Source organism: Panulirus ornatus, chromosome 68 (assembly GCF_036320965.1).
Source record: "Panulirus ornatus isolate Po-2019 chromosome 68, ASM3632096v1, whole genome shotgun sequence".
NCBI classification, from domain to species: domain Eukaryota; kingdom Metazoa; phylum Arthropoda; class Malacostraca; order Decapoda; family Palinuridae; genus Panulirus; species Panulirus ornatus.
The window spans coordinates 8,889,469-8,906,426 of record NC_092291.1 but is presented as its reverse complement, the minus strand read 5'-3'; the positions used below and the strand labels follow the sequence as shown (position 1 = coordinate 8,906,426).

Sequence of the window (16,958 nt, the reverse complement as noted above, 5' to 3'; positions counted from 1 at the left end):
GGAACAACTAGAGGTAACTGCACAGAACTAAGCAAGAAACTTATTGAAAGAGATGTTATGAACTTCAAGTGAATAAGGTTACTGGATAAATGGAATATACGGAGTGATGGAACTATGTTAATGCAGACAGCATATCAAAGTTTAGAAGGCTGTTTGGGAGAGAAAAGTTAAGACAATGAGGTTCTATTAATGTAGAAATTCCTTCCCATACCATACAGATAGGTAAATACAAATTAGCAATTACACACACAACCTCTCATAACATTTACCTTGATAATGAAGGGCTGGTCCATTCCATTTTACTGATCATTCTGTCACAGGTGTCACACGAAGCTGTACAGTTCTAGGCTGCCGACTGTGAGCGTGGTGATTCCATTCTTTGAGGAGCATTGGACAACCCTTCTCCGCACCGTCGTCTCCGTCGTCAACCGCTCCCCTCACGAGGTCCTCAAGGAGATAATCTTAATTGATGACGGAAGCAGCATAAAGGGTGAGTTCCAGCTTAACACACTCACAGTTATAAACTAACTCATAGCCACAGACAACAACTACAATCACGGTCAAATCTGCAGCTACTGTTAAAGCTACATCTGCCACTAAAGTCAGGTGCAGAAAAAATACAGCTCTACACATGTCACAATCACAGATGAAGCCACTGGTAATTGCATTCTCTCTCTCAACATAAACAGTCAGTCCAAACAACTTCCACACAGCCAGATAGTCAATTGGACAGTTGGACAAATTCACTGCCAGACACAGTCAGTCGAAGCCGCTGCTTGACAGTCTGTTAGAGACACAAATACATTTACAGCCAATTTTGTCGTCATGGCTACACACACATTTAGTAATAACCTTCAGTCAGTCAGCCGGATGCAATCAGAATGACAGCTTTAGTTTTTAGTTATGTTCAGAACCACAGCCATGGTCATAACCAGTTATGTTCAGAAGTACAGCCTTGGTCATAAACAGATATGTTCAGAACCACAGCCATGGTCATAACCAGTTATGTTCAGAACCACAGCCATGATCACAACCAGTTATGTTCAGAACTACAGCCTTGGTCATAAACAGTTATGCCCAAAGCCACAGCCTTGGTCATAGCCAGTTATCTTCAGAACCACAGCCACGGCCATTTATGATCTGAACCACACTATGGTCATGACCAGTTATGTTCAAAACCATAGCTATGGTCATAACCAGTTATGCTCAAAACCATAGCTATGGTCATAACCATTTATGTTCAAAACCAAAGCCTTGGTCATAATCAATTATCCTCAAAACTATAGCCGTGGTCATACCCAGTAATGCTTAAAACTACAGCCATGGTGATTACCAGTTATGTTCAAAACCACAACCATGGTCACAACCAGTTATGTTCAAAACCACAGGCATGGTCATAACCAGTTATGTTCAAAACCACAGCCATGGTCATAAACAGTTATGTTCAAAACCACAGCCATGTTCTAGATCACAGTCACTGTCATAGATACAGCTATTATCACCCATATATACATAGCCTAAAATTATATACAAGTTCACAATCACATCATGAATAGTTAAGCCATCCACAACTACAAATAATTCAAAATGGTGCTATGAATATGGAGTAAATTGCATTTTCTGCAATGCTACAAAGATCACTCTTAGGGTTACAGTATTTGTATATTCTTATATAAAAAAAACACTAATTAAACAAAGCAAAGGTTGAGTGAGCTACAGACTAACAGAATAGTTGACTCCAGTCTTGAAAAATAAGAATGGATAGAACACCAGCACTCAAAGCATGAGTTATAGTGCAGGATCAGGTAAGTTTGGGAATGTTCTCAGATGTAAGTCAAGCCTTCAAATATTTCACCTTTTTTTATTATCCAGCAGAATTTTAAACCTATGAGAAGGCATACATGTTGTTGTATTTACAGTTGCATAAATTGATGACTAAGATTAACCCATGGTGAACTATGCACTCAGCAGTATCCAGATGTAAGTTGATTATATACCACCAGAAGCAGCACACCATTTTAATCACATACTCATGAAGATACCTGGCATTTATCATATTGTGGTTCCTTACTTGACGTTGTGGCTTATTATACGTAAGGTTTTGTTAATTGTGTCAGTCTTGAAAGTAGACAGCAGTGACAATGTTAAGGGTAGGATTCCTTCATCACTTTACCTGAAAAAAGATAAATTCATTGTTAAACCTTCAGGTACAGCAGCGTTTACCTCTCCTTCACCTTACCTTACCTTCCAGCCTGAGGATCCCCTTTCTGTGGGGATTCTCTTCACATAAAATCTTATCAGATGTAAAGAAATTGCATATGAGTAGTGAGGAAGACATAACATTATGCATTCTACAGTAACTTTTCCTTTACCACATTACAGTATTTCATTTATCATAAACAGCCTATTTTGATATACAAGAAGTATTGCAAAGTTTGCCTCAACATTTCTTTGGTTAATACATCAATTTCTTATGATACTCCCTGTTGAGATCCAGAATTCTTGGTGTAATGATAGCAAGAAATTGTTTTCTCGAAGACAAATCCTTTCAGAGTAAGGTTGAGTGGTAGGTGTAAGAACTGCTTAATGAGGATAAGTAGTAAAGGCCTTGAATAATGTTATTTCGATCACCTAAAGAAGATATTGAAATATTTCATTTGTTTCCCATATAATGCAGCTAGGACTCTGTGTGCCAAGTCTGATTAACATGCACGTTGTATTCGTAGACAGAGCCAAGGCTTACATTACACTTTGATATTCCTCACTGGCTAAAGAATAAAACTGTCTTACTGTAAGCAGACTTCCTCAAGGAGCCTCTGGATCAGTGGCTGGCAGAGCACGTTCCCATTGCAAAAGTGATCCGCCTGCCGACTCGTGTTGGCCTAATTGTTGCCCGTCAGGAAGGCGCCAAGGCTGCCACTGCTGATGTCATTGTTGTTCTAGATTCACACTGTGAAGTTGTGACTAACTGGCTCCCTCCACTCTTAGGTAAGTTCCAACTATCATGGCCATGTCATCATTTAATGAGGTCATAATCAACTGGTTCTAACAAGTCGCAACTGCCGTAGTCTCATCATATATGTGAGGTCATTTCAAAATAGTTTTCAAGCCTCCTCAGTTTAGTTCAGAGTATCTTTGTGATGTCATTAATGCATGGTCATGATCAGCCACATCCTGCTCTAATCTTTGCTCTAACTTTGTCAGTATGAATTTATCTATTTATCTGATTCCCATTCCCTCTGGAATCTCATCTTCAGGGTTGGTAATGGCAAAAGTCTCCTCTTATCCCTGTCCATACATGCCTCCCATGCATACACCATTCCATGCATTCTTCCACCATTTCTTTCCCTTCAGTATTCATCCATTCTGTTTCCTTACATCATGGGTGGTCTTCCTCTCACACCATCACCTTTAATCATACTATCATGCAATCTCCTTTTAAAGTCCCCATCTTTCATTCTTTCATCATGCCCAAACCACCTTAAAGTATTACATTTCACTCACTCTTCCATACCAAATCTCTCACACACGCCCCTCATTTCTTTCTTCATTTCATCAAGTCATACCACATTTCTGCAGCTTAGATTCTTGACCTCTGTGACTCATTCTGAGTCCATGTTTCAGCTGCATAATTTGGGTTTGGGAGGACTATACTGCCCCTTAAACTATTCTTCACCTCTATACTTACACCTCTAACCTTCAGTATTCTATCAAGGGACCCAGTGACTCTTCTACTTTATATTATTCTCTCCCTTATCTCCCCTTCCATATGACAGATATTACTAAAAATAACTCCTATACATTTAAATGTGAGCTCTTTCAGTCTTTCTCTCTCCATATCTATAACACAGTTTAGTACACTTTCTTCTCACTCCATAGGGCTTTGCAAAATCAATACTTCCACTTTTTATATATATATATATATATATATATATATATATATATATATGACAGCTAGAGACTGAGTGTGAATGAATATGGCCTTTGTTGTCTTTTTCTAGCACTACCTTGCGTGCATGCGGGGCGAGGGGGTTGTCATTTCATGTGTGGTGGGGTGGCGACGAGAATGAATAAAGGTAGCAAGTATGAATTATGTACGTGTGTATATATGTATATGTCTCTGTACGTATATGTATACATTGAAATGTATAGGTATGTATATGTGTGTGTGTGTGGACGTGTATGTATATACATGTGTATGTGTGTGGGTTGGCCATTCTTTTGTCTGTTTCCTTGTGCTACCTTGCTAACATGGGAGACAGCGAAAAAGTATAAATAAATAAATATATATATATATATATATATATATATATATATATATTATACACTGTACATCAAATTCTCTTATTTACCATGACCACCTTTTCTCCTTGTCTTTTCATAGATCCCATTGTGATCAATTATCGCACTGCTGTGTGTCCACTCATCGATGTGATTGAGAAGGATACATTTGCTTATGCCCCACAGGACAACGGGGGTCGTGGGGCTTTTGACTGGCGATTGTACTATAAGAGGTTACGGCTGAGAGAGAGGGAGGAACTACTTTTGCCCGAGCCATTTGAGTAAGCTGTGGAGACAAATGTTTTGTAGATTTCTTGATGTTGAAATGACATACTGTAAAAGTTTTCAAAAGATAGCATGCTGGTATTGACATTTTTGCATTTATAATCAGTATTATAGGGTTTCATCAACACATTAGTTAGTGGCAATTATTTTTAAGGTAAAGATGAGCAAAATTGCTGCTGCCTATGCTAAATATCTGACCCCTATACCCAAACAGGACCATTCTGTACCTAATTGTAGAACAAATTGTGCTATTACATCTACTGTCCATACATTGATCTTTAGGGAACAAATATGTCCTGAAAATACATTATAGAAAGCTCTTAGAAATGGATATGGGGAAGTAACTTTAATCAAACTTAAGACTTTCTAGAAAACTTTTTTATATACTTTTCAGTAGTCATATGTTTTCTTAATCAGGAGCAACCTTTTTCCATCATTGCAGGAACCCAGTCATGAATGGTGGGTTGTTTGCCATCAGCCGCAAGTTTTTCTGGGAGCTTGGAGGCTATGACCCAGGCCTGGCCATCTGGGGAGGTGAGCAGTATGACCTATCTTTCAAGGTATGTGGTTTAAAGAGGAATTTATCGGGTATCATTCAGTGGGGACTAACTAGTAGGAAGAGCTCTTCTAGGAAGAAATGGAGGTCTTCAAGCTGTTTGTTTATAGTGGACAAGTGATGATAAAACATTCCTTAAATCTGGAGCATAGTACACATTTCCTTTGCTATCCGAGAGGGTTGTATTCCTTGGAAACCTTGTTAAAATCAAAATTGCAGACACAATGGGAAATATGTGAATACGGGTAGTGAATCACAGAATGATACATGTGTGTTTAGATATCACTTGTTTAAAAGAATGTGTTTGTCTGAGGTGGCTTCCTTCTCTTTCTTAGGTATTTATGGCTCTCTCTGTGGCAAGTCACCTTATGTAGGTTTCCTCTAAACCTGAGGTTGTTCTTCATAACAGGTTTATCTCCTTTGCTTTCTCCCTAAACTGCTTCAGCCATCTATATTATGCAACATAGAATTACATTTATGTTATTTAGTTTAAGATAAACAATGAACTCTGCATTGTATACCCAGGTGTCATTGTACATATCTAGATTATAGTGAATATAAGTGTAGTAAGCACAACTGGAACGTAGATGAAAGAGATGGGATATTTATTTACTTTTTTTTAAGACATAATAGCCCTCAGGGTTTCTCTTAGGCTCTTTAAGACCAGAGGAAGGCTGATAATTGTCACAGCACTGTTTATGTAGTTGTTGTTACAGATGTGAAGTGTTGACCATGCACTTTAGTGTGCAAGGTTGTCATGGTGTAATGGTCAATGTGGAGAACTTTTAACAGTACATGTAGTGGCAGTTTGTGATACACTGAGGAACTGTCATGAAGGGCAAGTTTTGAAAGGAATAGATTGATTGCAAACCACCAAAAGCAGGCTTGCATTTAGATTTTTGTCAAAACATTATCCTAAACCAACAGAACTGTATGGCAAGGGAAACCTTACAAGGTGAGAATGCCTGCCTATCGAGCAAGTTTTTGGGTAAAAGAAGGAATGATTTATTTTTAGTCTGATCACGTTATAAAAGTTCAGTTATTGTCCTTACATTATATACAAATATTTATGGAAGTATTTTATGAAATGAAAATGGGAACTCTATAAAAGTAGTATGGTTACAGTATCAGAGTTACCCCTATAGTTAATGGATAAATGAATAAGATTGTGTTAGCATATAAGAAAGAGTGGAGTCATTGAACGTTTTTACATGTATGAATATTTAATGCTTGCAGAAGTGAATGCTATAATGTAGTGGTTTTTGTCATGATCATAATGGTGGAAATTTCTGACCATATTGTTGCTCATCAATGTAACATTCCATAATGAAAATATTTATCTACAGTATGTTCTAGGTTAGTTTGTTCTGAGTAAAGAATTTCTGTACATATGTAGTGAACATCATTGGCACCCATTAACTCTCCCATCTTTGAGGACCAAGATTTGACCGTGGAAGATTAGCCACCATTCGCTTACATTCAACATGATATATATAAATGATTAAGTAACATGTTACTCAATTCTTTTTGACCAGAAACATTTCTGCTCAATTAGTCTTACATGCCCCCAGATATCTACAAAGACACTGATATTAGGTTTAAACATTTCATTAGTCAAGAACCTGATATGATCTGGTATTGCAGATATGGCAGTGCGGTGGGAGAATGCTTGATGCACCCTGTTCACGGGTTGGTCATGTTTTCAGAGGTGCACCCAAAGGTCGGCCATCAGTGAAGGGAGACTTTCTCAGCAAGGTTAGAGGCTTCTTTCTCAGTATTGTCCTCAGTAAGAGTGCTACCCAAGTTATGTCAGCGACCATTTCCTTGGGAATACCTTCAATTTGGTGTTATTTGCTAAAGAGGATCTTCAATTACATTATACTTCCTCAGCTCGAACGTTGTGGGGACATTTCTCAAGTCCCTCATTTGGGGGACTTTCCTCATTAGTCATTATTTTGGTTTCACAACTAATGGAAATTGCCTGTGTCAAGATGATAGGTCCTAGTTGCTCACTTATATGTTGGGGTATGAATTATGGACCCAAGCCTAAAGGAATCGGAGGCAAGTTGCCATTCAGACCTTTTGGAGAGTGACAAATGACAGCAGTCGGCAAGACATCACAGTTTGCACAAGTGCCGTGGTGGCTTGTATAGGCTATGTGATGTTTCCTATAGTAGCCAGGTCCTTTTTGGAGCGACCTTCGTCCAGTGAACTGTAACTAGATGAACACTGGGAGGAAGGTTACATAAAGATACTCAGGCCTTTAACGTGGATTGCTGTTAGACTTATGGTTTTGTCGAGTAGTGCCAAGGAATCACTAACATAATACCCAACTTAGGTTTGGAAATCAAGAGTAAATACTTGTACTGCATAATGTTATAAACATAATCCTTCTTGATTAAATAGATGTAGTTGTGTTGTCTGTTCCAGAACTACAAGAGAGTAGCAGTAGTGTGGATGGATGAGTATGCCGAGGCACTGTATCGCAGAAACCCCCAATTGCGTGAAGTTGATGCTGGAGATGTGTCAAGGGAGCTTAAGGTTAGTAGCAAAAATTAGTCACAAAACTTACTTATTGATATGCATGAGGTTATTGAAAACAAAGTTCAAATGAGCAGTATTTAGAGAAAAGTCGTGTTACTGCAGTAACAAACAAACCCAGATTTCAGATGTAAAAATGTACTAATAAATTTGTTCACTTCAAAATTTGGCATTTGTGGATACTTGACTTTATCAGAGTTTGGTTTTGTAAATGCACAGTTTTGAATGTACGAGTTGGAGTTCATTTGGTAGGTTTTAAGAATTGTTAGCCACAACATTAGTTTTAACAATGCACCCTTTATAATTGTTTTTTATAGATTGGATATAGAACCTCTCAATTTTTTTTTTTTAGATTGGACGGCTGGTAATTATTAATATGCATTTTACCAATTATTTTCTAGAATATTTGTAAATGTGATTTAAGGCTAATTTGTAATCAAATATTCAGATTTAATATTTTTGCTATTATGACCCATCTTTTTTTCAGTACTTTGTTGTACATTCAAATGAATAGTTTATGCTCAGTTTTTATCATTACAGTGTTAACATTGTGCAAAAGAATTCTGCCTACCAACAATATGAACATTAAGGTCATTATTGAAATTTGGAAATTAGGAATATAAACTAAAAAGATACTATTAACTTTGTTTTTATTGGCAATTACCATACATCTTGAATGTTTAATTAGACTATATATCAATATAATTTACCTTGCATTTTTAGGAATTTAAACTGAAATTGGTTTGTGTAGCCTAGAGTTTGTCTTGACCAAAGGTGTTTATAAGATGCGCATAATTAATTGCGGTACAAAAATTTGGATTTCAATGCATGTAAATAGTTTTAGTTTCATGTGTCAGTCATCTATGTCAATTCATTGTCAGTCTTGTTACTCCCTTCTTAATCCAGCATTTATTGCTTTTATACATAACTATTACAGCATATGCAATTCTTAGTTTTCTTCTATTTATTTCATGTACAGAGTAAAGCAATGCTCGGAATATTTGCATTTTAATCTAGGAAATGTATCACTGCACAACAGTTCAAACAAGGTAATACTACAGGGTCAAGCAATTTAATATGATTTATGTCTTGTAAAAGTTATGCTAGTCCCAGCAACATTAATAGTGCTTGGCTTTACTTGCAACAAGTACACACATTTAATAGTATTTTTGCAATATTGTTTTACGACAGATTTAAAGTTTTCATATTGGCATCAAAGTTCAAGTTATTTAAGGCAAGCCGAGCATTCAAGTTCCGTACTTTGACAATTTGTAGACTATGGTTTTGTAAATTTATTTTATGTTTTAGCATCCTTATTGGCATCTCAAACCAAGTTAGGTTGTATCCATATTCTTTCAGGATAAGCAAATTAACAAGTTTAATTTTTTTGAGGATATATAATTTTTTAAATCTGCATGTTTGATTTTACATTGCAAGTTTGTATGTTTACGTCTTGCAATTTTGTCTGTGCAATATTAGGTTTTTTTTCAATTGATTAATTGACCAGACAAAAGGTTAATGGTAGAAGCACTTTTAAATTTGACGATTATCATTTTCTAGATTATAATGATTTTTTTTTTCTAGATTCGTGAGGATCTCAAGTGCAAAAGTTTCAAGTGGTATCTCGAGAATGTCGCCCCTGACCTTCTTGAAAAGTATCCTCCTGTTGAACCACCCGACTTTGCTAATGGAACGGTTAGTGTTTGTTTTTATTATGGTATAGAAGCCGTTTATTTGTTCTGATATGGATAGAGTCGAGTATGTCCGGGAGTATAGTTTAGATAAACATCAGTATCCGTTAAACTTAGAGAATAAGAGGTTTTCCCGAGTAATGAAAGGTTTAAGGGACAGTAATTGTTGTAAGTAAGGTACCATGTGCGAGTGGAAGGAAGAGCATGTGGCATGTCAAGTAGGCTCGAGTGTTCAATGTTAAACATGAAGGTCTGTATTCATTGAAGAAAAAAAAAAATTAGCCTAGTATGTTAATGTATTATATGGTTTAACATTCGATTTGTTTGACAAATTATATAGCTTTTTTGTAAGGAGGGTGTAATAACAGTGGTTAGCGATTAAATGTTGCTGTTTATGGAGTGACAAGATCCAGTTAAATTTATAACAAAGTTACTGGACAATATTACAAAAGCTGTATCGTACGTAGAGGTGTACAATAGTGTCAGGTGTTGGATGCAAGGTTTTCATTATTATTGGTAAAGATATTGGCGTTTATCAAGTTTAAATGGTTTATTACGCAGTGTTTTTGGAGAGCGTCGAGGAATGAAGTGTATATTAGGTTTTAGACCAATTAGTGGGGAGACTTCTTGGATTACAGTTTGGTACATCTATGCTAGTTTATGAGGTATTTGTTTAATTACTTGAACAAAGTTTTGTGTCAAGGTAATATGAATTAGATTTCATTTAGAACAGAAAAAATAAACATTTGAATATTAGGGTAGTCAAATTTCGGTTACTTTGGTATTTAGTATAATTTGTGTTCGAAATCTTCAATACAAAATTATAGAATTTGTTAAAGAATTTAATAGATATCTAACTTACAATGTTCCAAAAAGAAAGTGGGAAGTTCCGGCTTTGCAGCAGTGTCGTAGTTCATAGGTCTTCATCTTTGGTGCGAGGGATAGTGAAACCTGTTGGGAAAGTTCTGATCAGCCAATTTGACTGGTGAGTTTTAGGGGACCTTTGAGGGGTCTCTTGGAGTATTTTTAGTATAAATAACTATTTTTACACTAACTTCACATGCAGACTTATTTCGTAACAGCTTATGATTATGAACAAAGCACTTAAAGCAGTAGCAAGTAGTGCATTGGTCTTGGCACTAATGCAGTTTTGTGCAATGTATTTTGTACTATAAATGGGCAAGCGATAGATTCCATCTTTGGCGTGGAAATGAAAAGTAATAAAAATTAGGTGAACTAAAACTACCAAGTTATAAAATATCGTTAAAAAATCATAATGGGGAGTAAGAATTCAATGCTAAAGTAGAAAAATTGGTTTGAAAATTATATTAGTAATATGTCTAGCCCAAATTTCGTGTCATTGAAAACGAAGTTTCGAGACAGTTATGTACAGACTAGATAGTTAACAGTTTGGAACATAAGTAATCTTAAAGTTAGTTATTTTAAGATTTGAAGAATATATAAGGGTATAGTTTAGTGGCCCTTTTTTTTTTTTATCTTTTATTGTACAGCAAAAGAAAAGATTGTGGTGGTTACATAAAAACAGTGCAAATTGTTAAAGTCTTAAATTAATTTGTGCAAATAGTTAAATTCAAATTAGGTTTTAAAAGTAATTTTAATAAACTGGAAAATCTCATGCCACCACTTTGCAAACTGAATGAAAGATAAAAGCCACAAACCAACTTAAACATATAATGTACATGGTTAGTATGCATTATGCTTAGTACAAATGTGCATTTAAGATTTCGTCGTAAAATATGGAAATACAATCCGACTTAACAAAATACTCAGATAAATCAGCTGCATGAACACTTACACCTAGTATATACACTTTTTTTTTTTTTTTTTTTTACCTTTTTTGTAAACCTGTTATCAAATTTTGAGAGAATCCAATCGGGGACACAACACAACATACAAATTACAACTAATTACTACATACTACAGAAGAATATCAAAAACATTCCAAGAACCCACCTTTTGACTCGTCGAATGGAAAAATCACTCGTCTTTAAGAAAGAGCTCGATCGCACTGTGAAGACTTGGGCAACTTTCGGCCATATGTCAACTTTGGTTCGAATGTTCGACGTTTCGAAACACCTGACCCAATGGATCCGTGTCATGATGGGACAATAGTTAATTTGTTAATAATTCAAAACTAATAAAAATCTTTTGCATTTCTATGATTTTATTTTGACTGACGATGTCAAACTAAAGCTACCTTTGGCCCATTGGTGTAGTTTTACCATAGCCAATAGATATTTCGAGTCCTGTAGCGAAGCTTCGTTGGGTTTCCCGCGCAATTTTGTGGCGGGATTTGAGAGTAAAGTATCTGAACAAGCAGTTTTGGTGTCAGACGATGATGTTGTTTATGGATGAAATTATGCATAAATACTGGTTATTCATCAGAATGTAAGGCGATTCCGTTGTAAAATACACGTGTGAACATATACTATTATATCGCTTAGAATGAATGTATTTCAGTTGATACTGCATAAACAGTTACAGTCGATTAGCAGTGGTTTAGTACGACGCTGGCTTCCTTACGAGTGTCTGATTTTCAGTATATACAGAGTCCTTTTAGCTATTTTTCTTCCGCAGGTAGCATTATCTCCGTCTAGATCCAACAATAAAAGGCCCCATATTTTCATACAGTCTGGTAATATTTGCAGATTTTATGGAAGTGCTTTACTGTATTTCAGATCAAAAGTGCGGCTGCCCCAACGTTATGCTTAGACAACGGATCAAGGGAATACGGTAACATAATCTTGTACGGCTGTCATGGTGGTGCTAGTCAGGTGAGAAAAAAGTAGTATACTGTAAGTGTAGAAATTGGTTAAATCTGAATTAATACTCATAGAATTTTACAGCTGACAAGATTATGTTGAGCCAAGTACGATCTATAAATCCCATGTAAATGCTTTTACCCCCTACATTTTCTGTTTCCTTTCCGACAGTACTTCTCGCTATGTTGGCGAAAAACACTGAGGGTTCAGAGTGAGCAGTTCTGCTGGGTGGTGCCCCATAGTCTAGGTCAGCCGCCCAGCACGAGCAACTGCCACAACACGCAGCACGTGCCCTCACAGACCTGGCGATACGACCCTGTGAGTTGCCAACACAGTTAAACTGCTCATCCTATATGCTGCAAAAACTTCAAGTTATGCTCTCATTTCGGAAAAGCTAGTTTGGCTTAGCATGTACATTACTCTAAGAATCTACCCAAAAGAATTAACAAGACTTCGAAAAATACACACCCAACACGACCAGATCCCAGTATTCCCTCAGACCTGCCAACATTTTACCATGATATTCTTCCTCCTGCAGGAGACGCAACAGATCCAGTCGGAGGTTCATGGCTGGTGTGTGGAGGCCAAGCCTGCAACGTACACTCTGCAGATGGCGATTTGCAATGCCTCCAAGATCGAGCAGAGGTGGATCTTCAAGTTCGTCAACAATAAGCTCATTAATGAACAGTATCCTCCCTTCCCTAAAGCTAGGGAAACACTCAAATGAAAGCAATAAGGAATTTGGGTTGAAAAATTGAGAATGAGTAAAGACTAAAGGGGGAATTGATGAGGCTGCAACAAGGATGGTGATGATGAGAGAGAAAACGAGTATCAAGGTTCAAGAATAAAACAGGAGGAAAAAGGAATGTTGTATAGGAGAATTAGAATACCGACATCGTGTACCGACCTCTGACCATATGCATGGGAACAAGGTTGGAGTTATGACGATTATAAACTTTCTCTGACTGGGTAGCAGCCACTGTGAAAACACACGCTAGCCTAGCCTCCTCTGCTTCATCCTACTGTACAAGTCACTGAAATATACAAATAATCTTGCAGTATTGATGTGTACAATTCTGGTAGGATAATTGAGTTGTCTCAGGTATCATTATGACGGGTTGATATTGTTAATGTTTGACTTTTTGTGTGTGCAAGTTACAAGTGTGTTCTAGGAAGTGTGGTTGTTCTGAAATGTAGGTTGATCTGCAGACACGTTTGATTGTTTTGTTGGTTCTGTGTACCCAATTTGCATGCTAGTCAAGATTTTATTGTGAAAAAGTAATGGGTCTTTTTGTTTTAGAGAAAAATGTAATTACCGGAAGATATACATTAGATTTGATCCAGAACTTCCCTTTGAACCTCTGGTAGCATAAGGAGAAGATACGTGGCCTGGTGTGTTCACAGTGTTTCAGCGATTTAAACTAATGCTTTTCCAGTGTGTACCATCGTTTGCGTATTATTTATCGACACCCATGTAAATAAAATGTTTATTTGTTAAGCGCAAGGACAGGGGACCTAGGCTAGGAGTAGAGTGCCTAAGCCACATTTGGCTATAGTGCCTTGCAATGTAACCCAAGATTGGAGATGACTTTCGGGGTTACCTATAGGGCCACTATTGTTGATGCTGTTGTGAATAAAATGGTTTTATATATTTCATTTTATCACCCATTTTGTGGTAGTTATAAATATACAAGTAAGGAGATGTTCGAGATAGGTGGCAGAACACAAGATAACAGTGTTACCTAATTTTTTTGTATGTATGAATAGATATGAAAAATTCGAAGGAAAAACATATATAACTAGTAAAGATTTGAAATATTGTTACACAGCAATTGCTCGTTTTCCTTTATATGTTAAATGTATTTTTGGATAGTTTTTATCCACCTTTTGATGAATACATCAGATCTGAATGTTAATCTGGTAACACTACATTAATTCGCCCAGCAGAATTAGCTATAGGGCGAACCCGTATGCACCTAATTGGAGCAATAACCCAGACAATGATCATTTTTTCTTTTAACGTTACTCCGAGACCAAAATCTTAGACGTTCCCTGTGGTAAGAGAGCAAGGGTTTTCGACCAAATTGTATAGTCCTTGGTCCCTGACAGGGATAGATGTCAAATGAATATAGCATGAATGTTTTCTTTAGTGTCCAATTTTATCTGCAGATGCAATACACTCGTCGTTCTAGTAGATTTTAGAATTAACGTTTATCAAGTATCTGGGGCATTTTGAAGTATCTGGGGCATTTTGTGGTTAAAGACGAAAGATTGCCAAGGGAAATTAATTGGTTGGTTGTTTGCTTAAAAGTTTTTAAATGCATGTAAATATTTGTCAATTACCATTAGGTTTCGTAGAAATATTAGTAATAAAAGTGAAAAGAAACATGAGTAAGGTTTTAGTTCCATAATTACATATTTATAGTAAAGTCTTATAAATTGTGTACATTCTTCATATGTAACGGAGATTCCCGTATAAAATCTGGACTTTTGCAGCAAAAAGGGTCTGGGATGTTTAATGGGATTTGAGAAATTTGGGGCTTTTTATTCTTAATCCTATTTTTCTTTTAGGTCTTAGGTCATGGTATAATGTTGTAGTGGATAAAAACAGTAATAGAGGCTAAAAATAAAAGAATAGGAGTATATGTTTTACATCTTACAGGTGTAAAGGATTTTTCATTTAAAATATATATAGATTAGTGTATATTAATTATTTCAGGTTCTCTGAGAAAGGGTTGCCAGAATTTAGGCAAATCATTTATTGTTAGCAAAGTATCAACTAAAGTGTATAGAAGGGTAGGTATTGAACGTACACGAAAAAAAACCCTTAATAGTATGTATACAATCAACATTTTATTTATAGCACATTTTTATTTACAAAAATGAAAGTTTTTAGTGACATTGAAATCGTTAACCAAGAATATACAATGTTTCTATACGGAAATAGTTAAAGTAGTGTAAAATTGAATTTTAGCGATATAGGATTATTAGCTGGATATTTCATTATATTTAGATAATTATAAGCCTTTATACTTACATTTTCCCCAGTATTTTGTAGTGGAATGTAGTTTCTGGAAATCTGGTGTATCTGAAATAACGATTTTCATCAGTATTAAGTATACTGGTGGGTTCAAAGACCTAAGTGGCGGGTCTCGCCTTGGAATATATACAGTAGTGTTACTTCAGTTCTCTAGATGGGATATATGGACAAAGTATTTTAACAGTAGTAGCTCTCGGGATGTACAACGAAGGACTGCAGCTGTCGAAATGTACTTTGTGGTAAATACTGGCAAGTTATAAGCGTATTCGTTATATCTTTGGTGAAGACTAGAGGCTTGGTAGATGCCATGAATAGGAGATCCACTGCCTTGGAAGTAAAAACAAATGAAACGTTTATAAGGAATAAGAGGTCAAGATCGATTTGGAAGTAGATTTCAATGTTGCCTAGAGACAAGTAAAGAGTTCAGTTCAAACTACATAGAATTACAGACAAACGAAATACTGGCCAGCTTATCTCCAGGATGTTTCAACCGTGTAAAATTGTGAACTTCCTCCCTAGAACACATTGCTACACAGTCTTGATTTATCGCTGGAGAAAGTTTGGTCCAGTTTTTGAACGATTAAGTACATTTGCAAGTTTTTTGGAATGTATACAACCGTAATTAAAGATTTTGAATACTTTTCATACTAATTAGGTAAACGTGGCAAGTTAGGAGTGAAAATGTTAAAGCCACACCAAGAAAATCTAAACCCACACTAAAAAAAAGTTTACAATTTCTAATAGATTTAAAGGAAAGTAAAATGAAGTCACAAACCACAAAGAAAAAAGGATAGAGTAGAAGAATTTTACGTTGTTCAGTATAGGAAACCTTAACTAAATACTGAACAAGTCCTGGTCTAGGCCCTTCCGCAGATGCCTCATGTACAACTACACCTCGAACTTTGGACGCTAGCCAGATATGGCACGGGCTTATTCATCAAAGTCAAGTACTTAAAACTTGACAATATATAGAATTTATTTTTTTTTTTTAGTTTTTTATAACCAATAGAAATTTATACAAAACTAAAAAATCTCTAAAAGAAGCAAAATGCTATAAACATTCCAAGAACCCACCATTATAATACTCGACCCCAAAACATAAGTCTTATCTTCAATAACGGTTTCAGCACCGTTTGTTGGGTTCCAGGTTATCGACTTACGAGCAAGGATTCGACACTTCTAACGCAACTCCCACGTTCAGTCCTGAAATCAACTCGGGTTCGGATAGTTCTCGATTGAAAACACATTTGAAACGATCGATTCGTGTCATCATGGTCCGGGTAAAAAGCTAATCTGTTACTAGTTCAGCAGCGATAGGAAAAAGTCTCTAAAGGTTTAGTGATTCTGTACTAATTTTTGTTCAATCGGCAATGTAACACCAAAGCTGCTTGTGGCCCATCGACGTGCATTTATTGTACCCAAGGGAAATTTCGAATCCTGTAGCGAAGCTTCTTTAGCTTTCCCGCGCAATTCCTCAGGCGAAATTTTAACAAGGAGTTTCTAAACAAGTAATTTCAGTGTCAGACAATGCAAATGGTTGTTCGTTAATGAAAAAAGAAGAATGTCTGTGCATCAGTGCGCTGTATAAATCTATATAAACCTTGAAAAATTCCGCATACGAATTTTATTGGTAATCTTATTCTAAAATGGAGTGTTGTGGCAATTAATTTGCAAAGAAAGTTGATATTCATAAAGTTGCCGTAAAAAAGAAATAAAAAAGCTGTGGAATGGGAAGTGGGATTTTTTTCGATTCTTTTGTTATGATTCCTAAAATGTATATA

The 16,958-nt window shown here is 36.2% G+C and overlaps 2 long non-coding RNA genes and 1 pseudogene across 2 annotated transcripts; 1 reads left to right on the top strand and 2 right to left on the bottom strand.

Annotated features, from left to right (window-relative positions):
• LOC139747412 (polypeptide N-acetylgalactosaminyltransferase 10-like) overlaps window positions 1-13,786 on the top strand; it is a 44,467-nt pseudogene extending 30,681 nt beyond the window's left edge.
• On the bottom strand, window positions 1,848-12,104 carry LOC139747414 (uncharacterized). The gene is made up of 3 exons (XR_011712389.1): window positions 11,329-12,104; window positions 10,217-10,305; window positions 1,848-2,173 (listed from the first exon to the last, which is right to left on the bottom strand). It is a non-coding gene; the product is annotated as an uncharacterized lncRNA (long non-coding RNA).
• Window positions 13,046-16,700, bottom strand: LOC139747413 (uncharacterized). Its single transcript, XR_011712388.1, has 3 exons — window positions 16,252-16,700; window positions 15,175-15,225; window positions 13,046-13,171 (listed from the first exon to the last, which is right to left on the bottom strand). It is a non-coding gene; the product is annotated as an uncharacterized lncRNA (long non-coding RNA).
• Between the last annotated feature and the right edge of the window lie 258 nt (window positions 16,701-16,958).